This window comes from Dipodomys merriami, unplaced genomic scaffold (assembly GCF_024711535.1).
Source record: "Dipodomys merriami isolate MVZ:Mamm:240054 unplaced genomic scaffold, mDipMer1.0.p SCAF_1054, whole genome shotgun sequence".
NCBI classification, from domain to species: domain Eukaryota; kingdom Metazoa; phylum Chordata; class Mammalia; order Rodentia; family Heteromyidae; genus Dipodomys; species Dipodomys merriami.
In genome coordinates this window covers 262,133-281,907 of record NW_027202332.1, presented here as the reverse complement: position 1 = coordinate 281,907, position 19,775 = coordinate 262,133, and the positions used below count along the sequence as shown (strand labels likewise).

The 19,775-nt window shown below is 37.1% G+C and overlaps 1 long non-coding RNA gene and 1 pseudogene across 1 annotated transcript; both read left to right on the top strand.

The window, feature by feature from the left end:
* The first annotated feature begins 1,867 nt into the window (after nucleotides 1–1,867).
* Nucleotides 1,868–8,413, top strand: LOC138811267 (uncharacterized). The gene is made up of 3 exons (XR_011367347.1): nucleotides 1,868–2,074; nucleotides 4,197–4,330; nucleotides 8,351–8,413. It is a non-coding gene; the product is annotated as an uncharacterized lncRNA (long non-coding RNA).
* Nucleotides 8,414–15,447: 7,034 nt separating this feature from the next.
* Nucleotides 15,448–15,544, top strand: LOC138811287 (U6 spliceosomal RNA; annotated as a pseudogene).
* The last annotated feature ends 4,231 nt before the right edge of the window (nucleotides 15,545–19,775 follow it).

Below are 19,775 nucleotides of genomic sequence, written 5' to 3'. Positions count from 1 at the left end.
AGCTCAGGGTTGCCATCGTCACGGTGAACTCGACACGAGTGGATGCCGGATTGGCGGAGGGGTTATCTTCATGGATCTCCACTGCTATGAATCATCTTAAGGAGTGGGCGGCTTTGGGAGCCCTGACAGGCCTCCTGGTGTTAGCCTCCTTGATATGTCTGTGGTGCATTTGCCAAATTAGAGGTTCTCAGTGTCGCAGTGCAGCCATGATTATCCAAGCCTTTACAACCATTGGAGCAGGTCAGTCCCCCCAAGCATGGCTTGCCACCCTAAAACAATGAACACAGATTGCAATGCCAAAGTATTGCAGTCGAGAAGCATGAGTTTTGCCCTCGAGGAGAGCATGTTTGATTGCACACGGGTTCGAGTCGCCTTTTCCCGTCCTTGTGAAAAACGAATCAATGGACAGGCTGAATCATCCCTAGAGAAGGTACCCTCTGGGAGAAGGCTTGTATGCAGTCCTTGCATTGCACAACAGGGATCAGACCTCTGTTCTCATCTGTGTTCTTTAAACAAAAAAGGGGGAACTGTAGAGAGCTGCGAGAGGCCGCACCTGGAAGATGGTGCTGGCTTCCGCCCTCCGCCTTCCCGATGGCGAGTGCTCTCTGTGGTAAACAACTCCTTATATGGCTAAGGCAAAGAATCTGGCTTGCTTCCGTGCACCTGAACCTATTGGTGGTTCCCACGTGGTGTATCAGGGTTGGCTACCCAGCGGGTACTTAAGGCTGTGGGGAATTCTCCCCGGGGTTGGGTCAGAAGATTGCTCAAAGGTCCTGAATAAACTGCAGAGAGGAGTTCGGTGTCGCGTCTTCCTTGGTGGTCGAGGCGGTAGCGACAAGTTTCCCCTTTCTACACAGTGCAACAGCAGGGATACCTAGGCCACCAGTTCAAATTCCAGTCCTAGCAGGAGAAAAAATAGCATCTCCATGCTATGTGATGCCCAATTCATAGGTATTTCATTTGGCTTCCATTTAATGAATGTGATTGTTTAAATGCTTCATAAAGTATTAATTAATATCGACCAGTGTCCTATAATGTAATTGCGTATAGTTTTATCCTCAAATCATTCAAGTACTGCCCATTTAATCATGATATACATCACATTCCTTTGGTAGTCATATGAATAGGAATGAGTTTCATAGGATCTCCTGCCATTTGTTGGTGGTAGGACCAGGATTCAAACTGTGGGCTCCAGCTCCTACCACTTCAACCTGAGGATAGGGAACTCACAGGTCTGTCCAAGAACATCAGCAAAACCAATGATTAGCCAGGCATCAGTGGCTCTCAGCAGTCTTCCTTAAAACTTACAAGGTTGTGAAAGGAGGATCATGGTCAAAGTCACCCTAGACAGGAAAGCCCTTGAGACTCCTGTTGAACTAGTGCCAACAAAGCCAGAAGTAGAGCCATGTGGATCCAGTGGTAGAGAGCTAGCTTTGATCAAAAGCAACTCACAGATTGTGCCCAGATCCTGAGTTCAAGGTCTGGGAACAAACAGACATAGACAACAATCTGTGCAGCCATTCTGCTAAAGCAGGTCACCCTCTTGTGCCCAACTGGCATGGACAGAGTTCCCTGGGAAATGGGCTGCGTCATTTTGACTCCTCCCATTCTGCCTGCATCACACGATTCCAGCCACACCCCCATTGTTTCATGGTTCTTTCTGACCAATGGGATACAAGAATGGTGGCCACACCCACATTCCATGCCGACCAGTAGCACCATGATTCCCTCTGTTTGTTGACACCACTACCAGCAGTTGAGAAAGGTAGAGGTGGCTGAGTAAAATACTCGAGGCCTAGGAGGAAAGGGCTTCCTCAGGCCCATCATGTGCCTGCCTGAACTCTGGCCCCCTCCCCCCCTTCCCCATGGAGCAGCATTTCAAACCTGGTGCTGTGGGCTCAGACCCATGGTTTCCTCAGGCAATGGTGCAAGGGTGTGCCACGAGCCAGCTTGCTGCCCTGACCTGGTCCTGGCTCCCCTGTCCTCTGCTCAGGGCCTGAGCGTGTGTCATGCCTCTGCCATTGCTGCTTGCCCCACCTGTAGCAGCTCCCAACAGCTTCTGCCAGCAACACATGTGAGTGGCTGCCACACATCCCTGCACCCTGCACCCCATATCACCTCCTCTCTGACCTGGACCCGCGCCTCCCCTGTGCCCCACAGTCTGGCCTACGCCATGCCACAAATGTGCCCCAGGGGTAGGGGTGGGTGTTGACCCGAGGATCTCACCCCCATCCCCAGAGGCTAGTGTCCCAGGAAACCAGGAGATATATGGTTGGGTGAGGAGTGGGCGCCACAGATCCCTTGGCCTGGAGTAGTGGGAGCCACACTGCCGCACATCTTCACCCCTCCTCTCCCTGGTGAAAACCTGGTGGCTTTAGTCAGAGGTAGGGAGGAGCATGTCTACACCTGCCTTCTGGGGTCTTTTTCTTTTTTTCTGGGGATTGGAGGTGTTGGATGCAGAATATAGACACCCTTCCTGTGTGAGCTCTTGTGTTCTGTGTTCGGTCAACGTTTCCCCTGAAGACAGAGAAACACATAGAGAGAAACATAGAGAGACAGAGAGAGAGAGAGATAATCTTTTTCCTTGTACAGCCTGACTGTGCTCAGGTGAGTGATCAGTTGGCAAATTGCAGGTGCTGCATGGATGAGTCTTCTGTCACCGGTCTGGATGTGTGTGTGTGTGTGTGTGTGTGTGTGTGTGTGTGTGTGTGTGTGTGTGTGTGTGTGTGTGTGTGTGTGTGTGTGTGTGTGTGTAGAATTGGGTTGTAACAAGGAGGCAGAATGCTTTGGTAACTTCTACCTGCTATCTTTGAGGCAGGTATGGGCTTCACAGCTGAGGTCTGGGGGCCTGGAAAGGTGAGAGGCTTGAAGGGGACCCAGCACTGTTAAATTACAAGAACAAGGGATCTGTGTGCAATGGGGCTGGGTACTCCCTTGAGCCTGATTGGTGGCAGTGGGATATTTGGAGGACCTGGGAGTCTGGCCTGCAGGGGATGGCTTCCCAAGGGGACAGAGACCATGACCAACACTTAGTAAGGATACGAGTTCTGCTAGTATGGAGTGCAACATCATAGGTCAGACTCTGGGTCTTCTCATCATGATGTCTGATGGGCGAGGCCAACCCTATCTTAAATCTTGAGCTGTGATCTTCATATCTCAGCCTCCTGAGTATCTAGGATTATAGGCATGAGCCTCTGGCACTGGGATTCTGGTTCTTTTTGGTATTTTAGGGTTAGACCTTAAGACCTTAGGCTTGCCAGTCAGGTCTTCTACCATGCGAGTCAAGCATTTCTGTCTTGGGCATTTCTGAGATGGAGAAGTAATATATGCTCATGCTGGGCTGGATCATGGTCCTCCTATCTGTGACAGGCATGAGCCACCAGGCCCGGTCTTCTGTAGTTGGGATGGTAGACATGTAGCACCACGCTCAGTCATTAGTTTAGATGGATTGTCCAAAACAAAGTCCACAGCAGCCGATTCTTGACCAGAGGTGAAGCTCTGGGTTGGGCCTCAACCATTGGACTTCAATCTCCTCATGGTAGAGTTGAGGAAACAAAGGATTAATACAGAGGGATATCTGGAACAGGGACAGGCACAGAGGGAGGGGCCATCTGATCCTTTTCTTGGCAATTCTGTGACCATATGAGAGGAAGATTCCCAGAAAGATCTCAGATGGTGTGTGTTATTAATGGTGAAACAGGTATAGGATTATGAAACAAAACATGGCTCTCTTTATTACCCTATCCCCATGCGTAACAGGATCCTTCATTTTGTTCACTTTTGAAGCTGGGGAAACTGAGGCACAGAGAAGCCAGGTGACCTACTAATGACTCCTAGCTGACAGGAAGCTCGGCCTGACTTCTCTGCCATGCTCCTTAGGACAATGGGCGCTATTCAGTCCACTTCTTGTGGTGGGAAGTCCACTTCTTTTCAGTCATGGGGCTTGAACTTTGGGCCTGGGGCAGCTCCCCAAGCTCCTCAGCTCAAAGCTAGTATTCTACCACTTGCGTCACAGCACCACTTCCAGTTTTCTGGTGGTTTTTGGAGATAAGAGTTTCACAGATGTTCCTGCCGGGCTGGCTATAAACCACTATCTTCATATCTCAGCCTCCATTGTACTTAGGATTATAGGCCTGAGCCACCGGCACCTGGCTTAAGTGTAATTCTGACCTACTTTCTTTCTCTTTCTCTCTCAGGAACTGATTCAATGGGTGCTGGAGGAGGTGGCCCAGCATCCCCATATGGTTGGAACCAAGGTGGCCCTCTCATTCTGGAGGTAGACTGTGGGTCAGGCTCTGTCTTGCTCACTCTGTTGTACCAGCTCCAAGAGGTAAATCCCTCTGTGCCCTGCCTACACTGTGACAGTAATCCATTGCCCAACTAGCCTTACTGGACTCAGTACTGTGTTCAATGTTCTTTTCTAGCAAAAATTTCTGGTTAAAATTATGATACATAGTTACAGAATGAAAATGTAATGCCATCTTAAGAAAGTCATTTAGGGTTCTGGGAATGTGGCTTCATGGTATGGTGATTGCCTAGCATGCATGAAACCCTGGGTTCAATTCCTCAGTACCACATAAATTGAAAAGGAAACACTGGAAGTGGTCCTGTGCCTCAAATGGTGGATGGTTAGCCTTGAGGAAAAAAAAATCTGAGGAATAATTCCCAAGGGCTGAGTTTTAGCTCGAGGACTGCCAAAACAACAACAGCAACAACAACAACAACAGTCTAAGTGAGATTTGGAAACTCTTTTGGCAAGTCATCGCACCAAAAGGGCAGAGGCTAATTAACAGTTGTGACAGAAGAGAAGGAATAACTCCAGATGGAAAGAAAAAATGATAGTAACTAAGGTATAGCAGAAACCGTTCTAGGAAACCATTTTTGGATATTGAAGAACTAGTTATCAGCTAGGCTTATTCCTCATTGCCCTTTAACATTCAAAATCTCCTAGGCTAGTTCTTAATCTCTGTGTGATAAATGTACCTCCTTCTATGCTGTTCTTTCATACCTGATCTACTTTGCTTTCTAAAAATCTGTCTTTCTATATTTCTCTGTGAACATTTTCTGATACTAAATACACCTACAAAGATGAAAGAGGATGCTAATGTAAGAGTCCCATGGCTCATGGGTCATTAATGTGACAAAATGGGAAAGGAGGACATATTTATTGCTAACTCAATCATTCTGACAAGCTTCAATGTCACATCATTTGGTTCAGATTTACATTCTTTGTCTACATAGTGACATTAAGTGCACATAAATGCAAATATGAGCCGGGTGTTGGTGGTTCATGTCTGTATTCCTAGCTACTGAGGAGGTTGAGACCAGAGGATTGTGGTTCAAAGCCAGCCTGGTCAGGAAAGTCCATGAAACACTTACCTTCAATTAACTCCAGAAACTCGGAAGTGGTGCTGTAGCTAAAGAGGTAGAGTGCTCAATTTGTGCTGAAAAGCTGAGAGACAATGCCCAGGATCAATATTCAATAATCACAACCAACAAAAAATTACAAATATGGCTTTAAGTTTCCCTCAAAGGAATGATGAAGTCAATAGTAATCTTCCCAAATGATTTAGTAGTGCACCTACTTTTGCTGAGTTATTTGTTATGGCTTCTTTGCTAAACATATTCTCTTTTTTAAAAATTGTCAAATAGTAACTTTATAATAAACTTCATCTAATATTTCTTGGTTCAAAAGAGAAGTACATACAGTTGAGGTCACTTAGATTTCTTACTGTCTTAGTTCAAAGCCAACCCAGGCAAGAGAGTCTGTCAAACACTTATCTGTAATTAAACACCAAAAAAGCCAGAAGTGGAGGTTTGGCTCAAGCATCGGAGTATTGGTTTGGGCCACTTTGGAAAGAAACACAACTGTTCAGGGACAGGGGCCAGTCTCTAAGTTCAAGCCCCAGAACCAGCACAAACTAAATAAACAAGGAAACAAAACAAACCCTGGGTATTTCTTTCGGACTCTCTTTAAAATAGTGGTGGTCCGAAAATAGGCTGCTTTTGCTGATCATACTCACTGGATCCTGCTTTTTTGGAATCCTTATTGCTATATAAAACTCAGGACTTGACTAAAGGAATTGATAACTGATTCCTGCAACAAGAGAATCATCTCAGGAGTGAAACATCCATCCATAAGACACTTCAAAACCTCCATATCTTTGCTTCTTTGCAATAGAACATTTTTAAAATAAAGTGACTTCCTTTTGTTCTATACTGGCCTTCAAATGACATATTGTTTCCTTATACTCTCAACCAGAAGTTCACAGACAAGTTTTATATGAGTAAAGGACACACTCACAAAAGTCAGGGACAGAGTTTCCTTCCAGCCTAGGATCCTTTTCTTATATAGTAAAAAGGAAAGCAATAGTTAACTTGAATTTGTCATTTCAATATATTCAATTCCTCTCCTAGGATCAGTTTCCACATCCAGTAACAGTTACTTCCACTTACTTCCAGTAACAATCTATGGTGCTGCTCCAGAAATAAATGAATGTTTTCTGGCTTCATTGAAATAGCACAAGGATACTTTTGGCCATGAGGTAACACGTGTTTCAGAGACAACTTAGTAAAGAGAAATGAAATTTAAATTGCTTATAAATACATTATCCATGAGAACATTTTGTTCAAACTTCCTATGTGTTCTGTCAATTAAGATGAATTTTAAATGGGAAGAAGGTTCTCAGATCATTTTTGTGAGTCTATGTGCTGTACATTAATTTCCCAAGTGTACATGAGTTAAGAGTAAGAGAAACAATAGCAACTATAGGAGAAAAAGAAGTTCTGTGTTTATGTACAAGTGTTCAATAAAATATAGAAAAATAAATAAATAAATAAATAAATAAATAAATAAAATATTGAAAAATAAAGCCAAATCCAATATGTAGATTTATGGGAATAATATAGAGAAAGCATTACTCCTATGTGGAACATGAAGCATGAGGCCACTGCCTTTCTAAATTATGCTTGCTAATCACGTAAATGTGCAAAAAGGAGAATGGAAGAATGATTCTGTTTCCAATGCAAGTCAGATATAGGAGAGTAGATGTAACTGGAAAAAAAGAATCCATCTTGAGAGAACAGGAATTATACCAGCAATGAACCTGGTGGCTAAGATCACATTTCTTATTCTTTCCTTTTCTTATATTCTTTTTGTTGTTGTTTTTGTTGTTTGTGGCCCTTGAAATATAGGACAGGTTGCTGTCCCTCAGCTCTTCAGCTCAAGGCTAGTGCTCTTCCACTTGAGCCACAGTGCCACTTCCAATTTTCTAGTAATTATTGGAGAAAAGAGTCTCCAGGACTTTCCTACCCGTGCTGGCTTTAAACCCCAATCCTCAGATTTCACAACAACTTGGTTTAGGATCACATTTCTAACAGTGTACACTCAGGATATGTAATGTATATGTTCATCTATCTTTATATGAATTCTTGAGTTAAAAATCTGGGCTACACGTTAGACTTTACACTCACAAAAGTGTTTGAAGTTTAAAAGTTGATACTCCTGGAAAAATAAAACCTAAGAATGTAAAGGAGTCTGGGAAGTTCAATTTGCATTTAGCTTGGACAGCATAGGCTTTGAGACACTACCTATAATTAATCAGCCAAAAGCTGGAATACCAGTCAAGAGCAACATTGCTGAATAAGAGCTTTAGGTTTTGCATACATACATTCGAACATACACATACACACAGAGGCACTTATAGGTGCACACAAAAAGACACAAATGAAACAACTCTTAGAATATGTAGAAAAGTTAGAAAACAATAGAAAATAAGTCCTGAGTAAGATTAGAATCAAATGATAATTTTAAATATTAGAAAGCCTTCAAGTGATCTTTCCCCCAGAATTTGAGAATATTACATAGGTAGGGACAGAGATAGTAAGAGAGTCAAGTAATCATTATTATTATAAGATCCATGGTAGAATGAGTCAGGGAACCCTGCAGGTGCATCTGAAAATGTTCATATCCTGTGTCAAATGTTAAAACATCTTTGAAAATAGTACATAAACAGTCTGAGCATTCAGTCTAGTGGATAAGATCATAGGAGAAGTTCAGAATTGCTAGTCTGTTTCTAGATTAAATAAACAAACTATGGCAGGGCAAAGTGCTACAAGCTTGGAATTATAGCACTCAAACAGGAGAATAGAGAGTGGAATTACATAACGGTACCTTCCCTGGACCAGGTAGAATAATTTTGTCTCAGTAAAACAAACCAAACAACAAAAATGGAATACACAGTTGGAAGTTTGGGCTAATTTTGTCATTATGATTTGAGAAGTCAAGTTTCCTATTGAATGCAACTCATATATATCCTCACTTGTGTTTTAAATGCTCTCATCATTACAGAACATTCCTAGATGAAAAATAGCTCATGATTCCCATCCAAAAATTTGCAAAAGTAAGTAAGCCTCATTCTGTTGGATTCCAAATTAATGTTGAAGTATTACAAAAGCTTAAATCTGGAGAAATAGCAAAGTTCATCTAATGTAGGACTTTGTAGACCTTGTTAAATTAGAATTTAGATTTAAAATATATTTTTTGGTTTTGTTTGTAATTTCATATTCTATAGTATACTACAAAATTATTTTTAAGTAGAGGGATTAATTGAAAAATTCACAAATGATTCTGGCATTCTATTTGTCTAGATATTCTTTCAAGAGAGTTATAATTAGAACATAGTTAATAGATAATTCCCACAGTTCATGTACACTATGTTAATGTGAATAATCTGGACAGAGTTGCCAAAAAATGGATGACATTAATTTATACATTTAGAAAAACCAATTTATTAAGGATTTGGTTTAATATGGTATGAAGAGAGTAATTGTGTGACATCTTCTTTCTTCTACCTATATGTAACACAGGAAGTCATTTCCTTATTTACGGGCCTCTTTATACATGGAGAAAAATGCTAGGTTTGGGGTTTGTTTTCAATTTTGTTTTTGTTTTATTGGTTGATCCTAGAGCTTGAACTCTTGGCCTGGACAGTGTCTCTGAGCCTGTTGATGCTCAAGTCTCGTGCCCTACCACTTCAACCTCAGTGCCACTTGAGTCTGGCTTTTGTGGAGAATTTTTTTGGAGATAAGATTCTAAGAAATCTTCCTGCCTGGGTGGGCTTTGAAATATATTTTTTTTATCTTAGCATCCTGAATATCTATGATAGTTAAAAAAGTATAAATATAAAAAATATTTGCAAGTGTTCTGATCTCAAGAATACTAGCGGAGGAAAAATGATGCAGCTCAATGTATTATAGTGTTCTTTTCAGAATAAGGAGGGCGTCACATTAGCAGAGGTGTAGTATTTTTTCAAAATAGAGATAAGGTATTCATGATGTGAATTAAGGAATTTTAAGGTGCCCCTTAAAAGTTGGAAACTGTTGGGCTAGGATGACTTTATGGCATAAATCTTGGGATTGATGGTCATAGAAATAATAGCTTAATCTGATAAACAATAGCTTACTCTTGAAGAATTAATTATTACATATGCTTCATAGTTTTATCCTCTACCAGAATGTGGCTATTTTTCTGTTGACTTCTCAGTCTGTAACACCCCATTGGAAACTACACCTATTGCAGAATTATATAACATGCAAACAGGTACTGTTTGGAATCTCTCAGAAATGTTAAGAATTTAAAAATGAGTAGTTATTAGTCATAGGAATTTTGAAGAACACATATATTCTGTCCTCTTAACAACTTACTTACTATTAAAAGTTATGGGTTTCCATAGCATTAAACAGTTTTCTGTTTTAGAATGAGAAAGTACTAAATTTATTCTTTTTTGAAAATTTTGGCAAGTATATTGTGAAAATATTGTCTAGTTGGATAACATTCAAGTTGATCACCCTCTGATAAATAAGGGGTAATTAATTCAAATTAGATGCCAAATAGTATTGATTTTTAAAATATTACTACATAAAGAATATTATTTCCTGTGCCAATACAGTGAAATTATATTTTATGCAGCTTATTTTTCAATTTTATTATCAAAGTGATGTACAGTGGGGTTACAGTAATTGTAAGGTATTAAATCATAACTTTTCAAATTTGTTAACCTTCTCTCATTTTCTCATAGTTTTCCTTCATCCCTTCATCCCTCACAAGTTGTAATGTACATTTCCAATATATTGTCTTGTGAGTATTGCTATTGCATTGGTTTGCCTTTTGTCCTTTGTCTCACCATTATGCTTTTCCTCTTCCCTTCGCTAATTAAGGTAAATGTTTATACAATACAAAATGATATACCGGAAGGATAAACCATAGGGGGAAAACCCAAAGAAAACAGAAATCACATAGTTCATCAAAAACAACAACCACAAATGAAAAAAATCTGGTTCCATATCTTGGAATTAATTTTGCTTAGCATCAGCTAATATGGTTATATATATGCATAACAAAGCCACTGGAATATAATAGCTGCATGGATAATATATCATGAAAATAACATGTTAACTTTTTGATGGTTATGGTGGAATTAGGATTGGTGAATTCACGGTTCTGATAAAGGATTTTCAAGAGTTTTAAAGTTATGACAGGTAAATTTTAATTGTTCAAAATTTTAACAACTTAGCCTATTACAAAAATTTAAATTGCCTGGAAGAATAGTTTTCATGCAAAGAAATCCAATGAGACTTAGTAGAGAGGGAACAATGTGGATGAAGATGGCTCTTTTTCACACTAAACAAACAAACCTGTAAATCCTGTAGGGTCCCTTGGAATTATCCTTACCCAGGAAATATATTTTCACTGTTTGACACAAGGTTGTATTGGAATTTAAATTCAAAGTTCTTAAAAAATAAGGCATCAAAATTTGTGAATTTACCTTTAATTACCAAAGAGCAATTCTCTGAAAAAGATAATTTGAGTCAAACAATTTAGGGAGAAAGTGCCCTTCACAATGAAAGAAGGTGTTGGGATTACACATTTTTGTTTATAACACTTTCCACAATGTCTTTGGGTGTGAAGCAGTGAAACACAGAAAAAAATCTGATTGGATACTTCAAACCAATGATTTCACATTTCTAAATGGCTCACAAAAGTAATATCCTTATTAATATGAGATAGTGAATACTTCTGTTATTACATATGCCAAAAAGTTCAGAAAAGAATTGAGCAAATGGAAAAGTTAATAAAAAAAGTTTTGTTAGAAGACTTAGCTAAGCATATTGTATTCAGCAGTGAAGGGAGGCCAAAACTTTTTGATATAAATTGTGTTAGTATTTTTACTCCCTAAAGTGAGTTTACAGAGCCTATTTGGCTCACTACAATGCAGAACTGATTGAATGAAGACATGAAAATAAATTTCACGTCCAAATGAGGCAACTTAAAGAGTTTTAAAAGAGAAATAATGAAGATTTAACAGTGGTGGAGCCCATATAGTCCTTCAGCTTCACTAGACATGAAGCCAAGAAGCTGTGATTAATTGGAACTCCGGCAAGAGCTAAAAGGCGGACATAGAAATAGGACATAAAAGCATTGTCCTTTTGTAACAGACACTGTCTTCCAAGGTATGGGTCATTTAACTCTATTGTCCTCCAGACATCTTGGTGAACAAATTCAAGACCAAGAGAAAAATAATCTATTGAAATAATTTTGCCTAGAATAACTTCACTGTTCCTGATATGGTATCTAAGGAGAATCTTAAGAGAGAAGATAAAAGTGCAGTGTTTTTTGTTTCCTATAAGCATCTTGTTAGGAAAATATATTTTTGAGCTTAGACAATTCTGATTGAACCAACAAGTGATGGAGTACTTATTTTTGTGGGCACTTTAGACACAAGAAGTCTTTTAAGGTAAAAGAAAAAAAATAGCTGAATATTTGTGATCACAGCTTCTAGGGCTGTATTCTGGAGACAAAGTTTTATATTAGATTTCTCCTCATTAACATAAATGTTGTTTCATGGCAAACAAATGCAAGAGGGATATTTAATGGACTCATTAAATATCAATGGCCAATTAAACAGCATGAAAGAAGAAAATGGCAAATAATATTTAATGAATTACTTTGCCAGAAGAAAGAAGGAAAAATATAATTCAAAATCAATTGACTTAAAAGTATGAAGAAAGAGTAGTGAAGAGATATTAGAGAAAATATAGAGTATTGTTTTCTCTCCAGCGGAGTAATGGGTTCATGATCTTGTTTCTTCCACACTAACCTCACAAGCTACCAAATGTGTCTCAGAACTGGATTATTCAGTTCAGACAGAAAACTCGTAGAAGAAAGATACTATTTGCAGCAGATGTAGGTGATTTATAACCTTAGACAATCTATTTAATTCTGTTCAAAATTCTCCCCTATCCCAAACTTCTCTCTTTGAACAGTTTTGTTTGCTTTTCCCAAGACTGCCCTTCATTAATTGATTAAAATTTTGAGAGGTCATATTCATACTCTCTGGAGATTGCTGTTTGGTTGTGATTTTTCTGTTTTTTGTTTCTTGTGTTTTTTAACTGAATTTTAAAAGGTTGTGCAATTGTTTTACAATTAAATATATCCATCTAATTGTCCAACGCTCCTAGATCTGAGTCACTCCTTCCATCATTCTCAACCAACCCATTCTCCAAGATTTATTTCCAATTTTCCACTTCCTTTATCATGTGTGTACATTGAATATTCTAGCTGTACTTGCCCCTTGTTCATTTTTCATTCATTCTATGTCTTTACTATAATTCTTCTCTGGTTTCAACTTCCTGATAGTCATTGTGTTAAACTGTCTATTAATACTTTGAATGGTTTATATGCATTCCATGGACTTTCAATCCTGCATATTCTTGCACTGATGTCAGCTTATATTTCCATAATTGATTCATCTGCAGCAACAATTTGCTGGAGACTGGAGAGGTGAAGCACCTAAACAAGACTTTATTCTCATCCATTTGGAAGATTAATCTTTAGACATAAAGAAAGTTAAAAAAATGGCTTAGAATGTATTCCTAACTACGAATTTTTATAAATGGCTTTGTACAATGGTGTGATTCTTTTATTTTACATGGAATAATATTTTCTACTGCCTATAAGTTTTGGAAAAAGAAGAAAATTAAAATTTATTCCAAAAGAGGAATATGATAAAAATAGAAGACAGATATTATGTTTGTCATATCTCTGATGAATACCCATATTCAAGACTTAAAGTCATATTTCTTACTATATTAGACAGAAGGAAAACATAAAATAACATATGATAAGGCAACTATTTGTGACTTTTTAAAGTGTACCTTATTAAATGATGAAATTTATTAGCTCACGTTTGGGTTTGAAATTTAGGAGGCTAACCTATTTAACACATTTCTGGAAGGCCCTTACTGAAAAACACAAATTGTGGGTGGTACTATTTCTACACTTTAATGAATGGTTGAACGTGTTTGGCATTAGTGCTGTGTAAATAATTCAACTCTATTGTAACTTGCTCCCTACACTTAAAAAACTTGTAATGTCACTAAGTATCATCAACTTGTAAAATGTCATTTTGACGAATGTGATTTTAAAAAGTTTATTTGAAAAGGAATACACTTTCAGAAGATTAAATGTAGATTATCATTGGTTTGAGAGTGACATTTTTATACCACAGAACCATGTTGTACTGAAGTCCCAGTGTTTTGAAGCACCCCTTAGTGCTTCAAATATTTTTCTGAATTACATTTGACCTCTAAGTCAAGTTTTCCGGGCTTTGGTAGACCAATTATGGATCTATCCTTCAAGGAACTATTTTTTGGCCCACTTATGTTGGAATAAAATCTTTCATTAATCATAGGGGAGGGGTATTAAAAATAATCTTTTGACACTTTGTGAACTTGTTCACTCATATGGGCTGGTCATCTATAAGTTGCATGTTTTAATTACTGTACTTTCTCTCAAATTTTATTTCATTCTTCATTTTAAGTTGCCTTGCATTCCACAATTGCTTACTGCTAATTCCTGCATCTCAAGGAATTGGGGCCCTGAAATATAGGAAATGAGAAATTGAGATTGGTCTTCAATTACTATGTGCTGACATGTTGCATGGGCCTTGGTGAGAAGTCTTGCCCCTGTTATTTGATGATGCAGATAACTGGGACCTGGGATCCTAGGATCCATGGGGACTGCAGAAGAATAATGTTTTTTTAGACATCTTAGCAAAATTTGGGTATAATCAATAGGAATGCTTCCAAAATATGGAGAAAAACAGTTTGGGACAAGAGAGTTAAAACAATAAACAGAGCAGCAGAGTAAAATGCATTATAGATTAGAGGAAAACATTGTTTTTTTTTTATCATGTGGATTCAGAAGACCAAGAAAAGTTAAAATGTATCACAAGTTTATACTAAAGACATTGCATTGATACTTTTTATATTCTAATATATATTTTAAACCTAATTATTTATATTCCAATTCTATTTACTAGAATAAATAAATATCAATTTATTTGCCAAAATATCAACTAATTCTAGTAAGTTTTACTGTGTGAAATATAAAATCAGCACATATAAATATAAAATACATAATTATATATAATATAATTAAAAGGCACAGGTTTGCATTGTTCTGTTGTAGTTACTGTATCAAAGGCAACTCTGTTTTAAAGTATTATTCCATTATTTCTACCTTAGTGTTTGATAAAGTTAGACCTAAAGCTTTATCGTTTGTAGATTTACAGCATGGAGGCAAGAGGAAACACTGTGATTAAAAGAGTATCAATTTAATGCCTAATAACAAGGAGAAACATATGGACTTCTCTTGCAACTATGAAAATATTTGGTGATAAAAAGGCAGTAGTGTAAGTTCCTGCCTGGTTGGATGGTAGACAGGCCAGGACATTAAGTAATCATGCATATGAACAATTTTTTCACCTTCTTGGCTTTAGCTACTTTTGAAATGGAAGGTATATTAAACAATTATATTTTGATAAAATACCTTCTAGTCTGAACAGTTCTGTTTGAACTGTTCATCTCTCTATGATCCCTTGTAACCAAGATTAGTTTTGTTCTAGTAAGACAATCTATGCTGTCAGGGTATGATTTTCTGGTTGGTCTGTTCCCACATGGAAGAAGGGTAAAGGCTCAGGTAGACATTTGTGCCAGTAACACCTCATTTGAGAAAATATCAGCTGAAGAAGTTTAGAAGTAGCTCTTAAGCAACGCTTACTTTGAATCCATTAGGTCCACATAGCTAACACAGTTGGATAAATAAGTACTTGAAAAAGCCATCACCTTTGGACCTATCTATAAATAATTGAGAGTATGATCAAATTCCAAATAAAAAGACTTAAGATAGTCATTGACAAAAAATTTGCAAATGTGAGCAATCGATTGATCAATATAATTTTTTCTACTATTCACAGAATTTTAGGGAAATAAGATCGATAGCATTGTTAGGAACATTACTGTTTCCTTGTTACAAGTAGGCACCCAAGCCTATATAGGCTTGTATAAAGATTGCATCATTAACTACTTAAATTTAGAGGATACTACATGCTTCAGCAGCATGAATACTCAAATTACAATGCAGAGATTAACATGGCACTTGCACAAGGATAATATGAAAATTTGAGAAGTATTCCATATGTTTCATTCTTCAGATGCAAGAAATGAAAAACAGTTATTAAAAAGTTGATTATAAAATTACAACTGTAACAATACACGTAATTCATATAATTAAATTTAGGTTGACATCAGTGTATTAAATATTCACCTCAGAAAGGCGTTTACAAAGCATAAACTTTACAAAACTTTTCAAACTAGACAACATTGTCATTTTATCCCAAAGAAAAATAATATTAAGACCTAGAAAAAAAGGAATCAAACTGTTTCTATATGGAATGCAATCACAAAGGACACATTAATGAACCTAAATATTATAAAATAATGTAGAATTCAAGGTATATCTAGGAGAAAATAAAATAAATTATGAACATTATGCAAACATAGAATATAGAATATTTTAAAATATACTTTTTCAGACAAGCACCAGAAATATTTTAGTTTCTGTACTACTCATTTCAACAGGTAAGTTAAAATTGTTTCTGATTAAAAAATCAAAACTCTGAAGAAATCATTATACATGTATACAAAAACTATTAAATACATTTTGACATCCAATGCAGGCAATTCACTTGGAAGAATTCCGCAGAATCCATGAATTTTTACAGTAAAATATTGGTGTTGCCGGCACATGTGGCTTATGCCTATAATGCTAGCTACACAAGAGGCTGAGATCTGAGGATCATGGTTCCAAGGCAGCCTGGGAAGGAAAGTCTGTGGTACTTTTATCTCCAATAAACCACTAGAAAACTGGAAGTGGAGCTGAGGCTCAAGTAGTAGAGCGCTCACCTTGAGCTGAAGAGCACAGAGATAGCTCCCAGGCCCAGAGTTCAAGCCCCATGACAGACCAAAATAAAATATATTGCTCTTATTTGGATTGTGAAAATATTTTGTAGGGACATAAAAGATCGACTTGCATTTTTGAAATTTAAGAAACTTAACCCGACCATTAGGACATAGGTGAACAATTTGTACAGCCTTCCACAACTTCATAGAGGTAGTGATACATACTTATCCTTTTGGCAATATCAAATGCAATTTTTTCTATGTTGTTCTCCAGGCCTGGTTTTATATAATGGTTCAACAGAAGGAGATTCAGCATATCTTTGCTAGCTCAATTCTCACCAGCAATATGTAAGGGGGACAAGAGGCCTTTAGTTGGGCATTGGTATCTGCATCATGATGAAGTAATAAATAAGTCATTCTGGTATTATTCCACGTATATGCACTGTGCAGGGGTGTCCAGTCATCTACAGTTATCACATGTGCCGCTTGAGACACCAACTCACTGACAATGTCTAATTGTCCACTGTACGCTTCTTAATGAAGAGGGGTATACTCATCGTCATCCCTACTATTCACATGAGTGGCCTTGTGGGAAAGAAGTCTCCGCACTGTAGTAAGCCGAATATTTTTGGCAGCCCAATGAAGAAATTTGCTTGGATCCTTCTCCATTTTTTTTCTTGCAATTGATATCATTCCTTATTTTTTCATCTTGTTCTTCATATTCCTAAGAATTGCCTAACCAGAAACTTTGAGTGCCAGTGGGAATGAGGTGTCCATGTATTTTCCTAATAGTTCACATTGGTTGAACTGGTCAGAAATATCTGGTGAATTTTCTGCAACTGTTTATTCACCATGATTTATATTCTCTTTTTCCAATTTTACTATTCGAAATTATTCTAACTGGATAGTAGGGAATTGATGGAGAGCAGAGGAAAGATATTCCTCCATATTCAAATGTACACACTGAAAATGAGGACCAGTGATGTCTCCATGTGCAGCTTATTCTAGGCATGAGAAACTAGGAAATAATGCCTTCCATATAAATGATTTGGGAAATGGCAGGCAAAAAGTGAAATGATACAACCAAAAATATAAAAGCAAAATAAATTAGGATAATTATGGAGCAATCGTGTTATATATGAGAACCATGAAAGGGAGAGAGAAAGAAAGAGAAAGATGTGTAATGACGTAGCTAGCCACATAATCCATGCCTCTGATCAATTTGTAGAGCAAACAAAATTTTATTTTTTAAAAGAGATGGAAATCGAATTTATGTATTTACTTGAAGTTAGTAAATACATTTTTAGTAGCCTACATAAAGAGACATAATTTTACCAAACTACAGACAGTAAAATAAATCCTTGATAGTTCTAGTAACAGATCTGACTGAAATCAGTTGAATCATACTTTTCTTGTACAATGAAGGAATAAGAGGGTAGTAAAGCAGCTAGAGAAGGCAGGGAGATTGTATCTGTGACAAAACTTTGTGGAAATTGGTATTGAGGATTTCTTACTGGTGATCCACTTGCACTGGAAGCATGATTCTGAAGTATTGCTTGCCGATTCTGAACTATTGATTTGATTATTATATTCTCCAAGAAGAAAATGAGAATTGATAATGAAGGACTACTAATACATTTTGACCTTCTCACTAAGCACTTTCAATCATCAAAATCACATGAAGACAATAGACAGGCCTACTTTTTAGATGAAAGCAAGTGTCTTTTAAAAAAAGGAATATTTGTAGTCATGCAAAGGACTTCTATTTTACCAATGCCTCATACATTTTTCTAATGTTGGGTAACAATAAATAATGGATCTATTAGAAAGCTCTTAAAGCTCATATGTTAAATAGTGAGTTCTCTTACACTATAATATGGTATTTTTTGTGTATGGTCTTAAGAATAATTTACATTACTAACTTGAATTTCTGACACGACAGTATCATCACTGTACATCTTGCTTCTATACTCTCAGCTTTAAATTACTATTTAAGTATGTGCATTAGATAACTATAGAGGAAAAAGTAGAAGCCACACTGATGGCTTATGTCTTTAGTAGTAGTTAATCAGAAAGATGAAATCTGAGGATTGTGGTTTGAAAGCAGACCAAGAAAAAAAAATGTCCATTAGATACTGATTTGAACGTAACCAGCAAAAGCTAGAAATGGAGCTGTGGTACAAGCAGTAAAATGCTAGCCTTGAGAAAACTGAAATAAAAAATAAATTCTGGGACAAAGCCAGGCCCTGAGTTAAAGCCCTAGTATTAGCACCAAACGAATTAATAAGGTAATCAATTAATTAAAAATAAATTAAGTGGTCACATTTGGAGAGGCATGTAAAATGTAACAAGGGTGGTGATGGTTCATGTATTATTTTGTAATAAGGCATATTATCATTTGTCCTAATCACTAATATATTATTTGAACTTTTTTGTACAATAAACCCTGAATTTAGCATGCATGTATATGTGTGTGTACATGTGCAAACATGTGTATACATGTATATGTGTGCGTGTGCTGTTGCAATGTTGCTTGCCAATCTGGACAGGGTGAGGCTGAACAGAGCTAACTGTGTTGCAATGTTTTATTTATCAATGTTCTGTCATGTCATTTCAGTGGAACCACCCTTCTGTACATATTATTTGTCTACTAAAAAAGTCATCATAATCAAAGCATTTACAGCATTAAGTTAGATAAAGAGACCGCTTTCAGCTCTTATTGTATGTGAGGTAAGAAGATACAGACATAATTATGTAGTAAGTTATTGCTGTAAGATGATTGTCAGTACAAAATTTGACCTCTTAAATTGGTTATACTTTTAAGATACACTCATGGAGTGATTTGGACAGACTTGACCAAACAGGTATTACTCTCTGGTTATTCCTGTGAAACACAAGTTGGATAAACTCTTTCCGGATTTCGGTAGAAAATCACTTTCTTTGCAAGACCATATCTATTCGCACTAAGAGTTAATCAAACCCATATTAAGTTTGAATATCCCATCTTATTGACAAAATAAGTATTGTCGATATGCTTGTTAGATATTCCTTCCAAAAACGAACAAACAAAATGCATGTGTAATGTCCAGATTGTGTATGCATTTGAAGGTGTTTTGTACATGCACAGGGATCTTTACCAATGGCTCTTTTGTGGGAGTAACTACGGCAACTTTAACAAATAAGGCTTTTTGAATATCTTTTCCAATATACATAACATCCCAGAGGAAGTCTTGCAATTTCTGAAAGTCCTTTGAATATTTTAGTATTATTTCAGTTCATTGACTATAGAGCTAAAATTTCTGAAATAAATATTGTTAAGATCTGAAAATGTAAGTGGGCATATAGGCTTTTTTATGCATCATTTTATGAAAGCCCAGTTTTTATGAAAGTAAATGGAATAGAATAAAGAATGTAAGTGAATTGGGTAAGCTAATTATTAGTATAACTTTGTTTTCTATTAACAGTCCATTGAA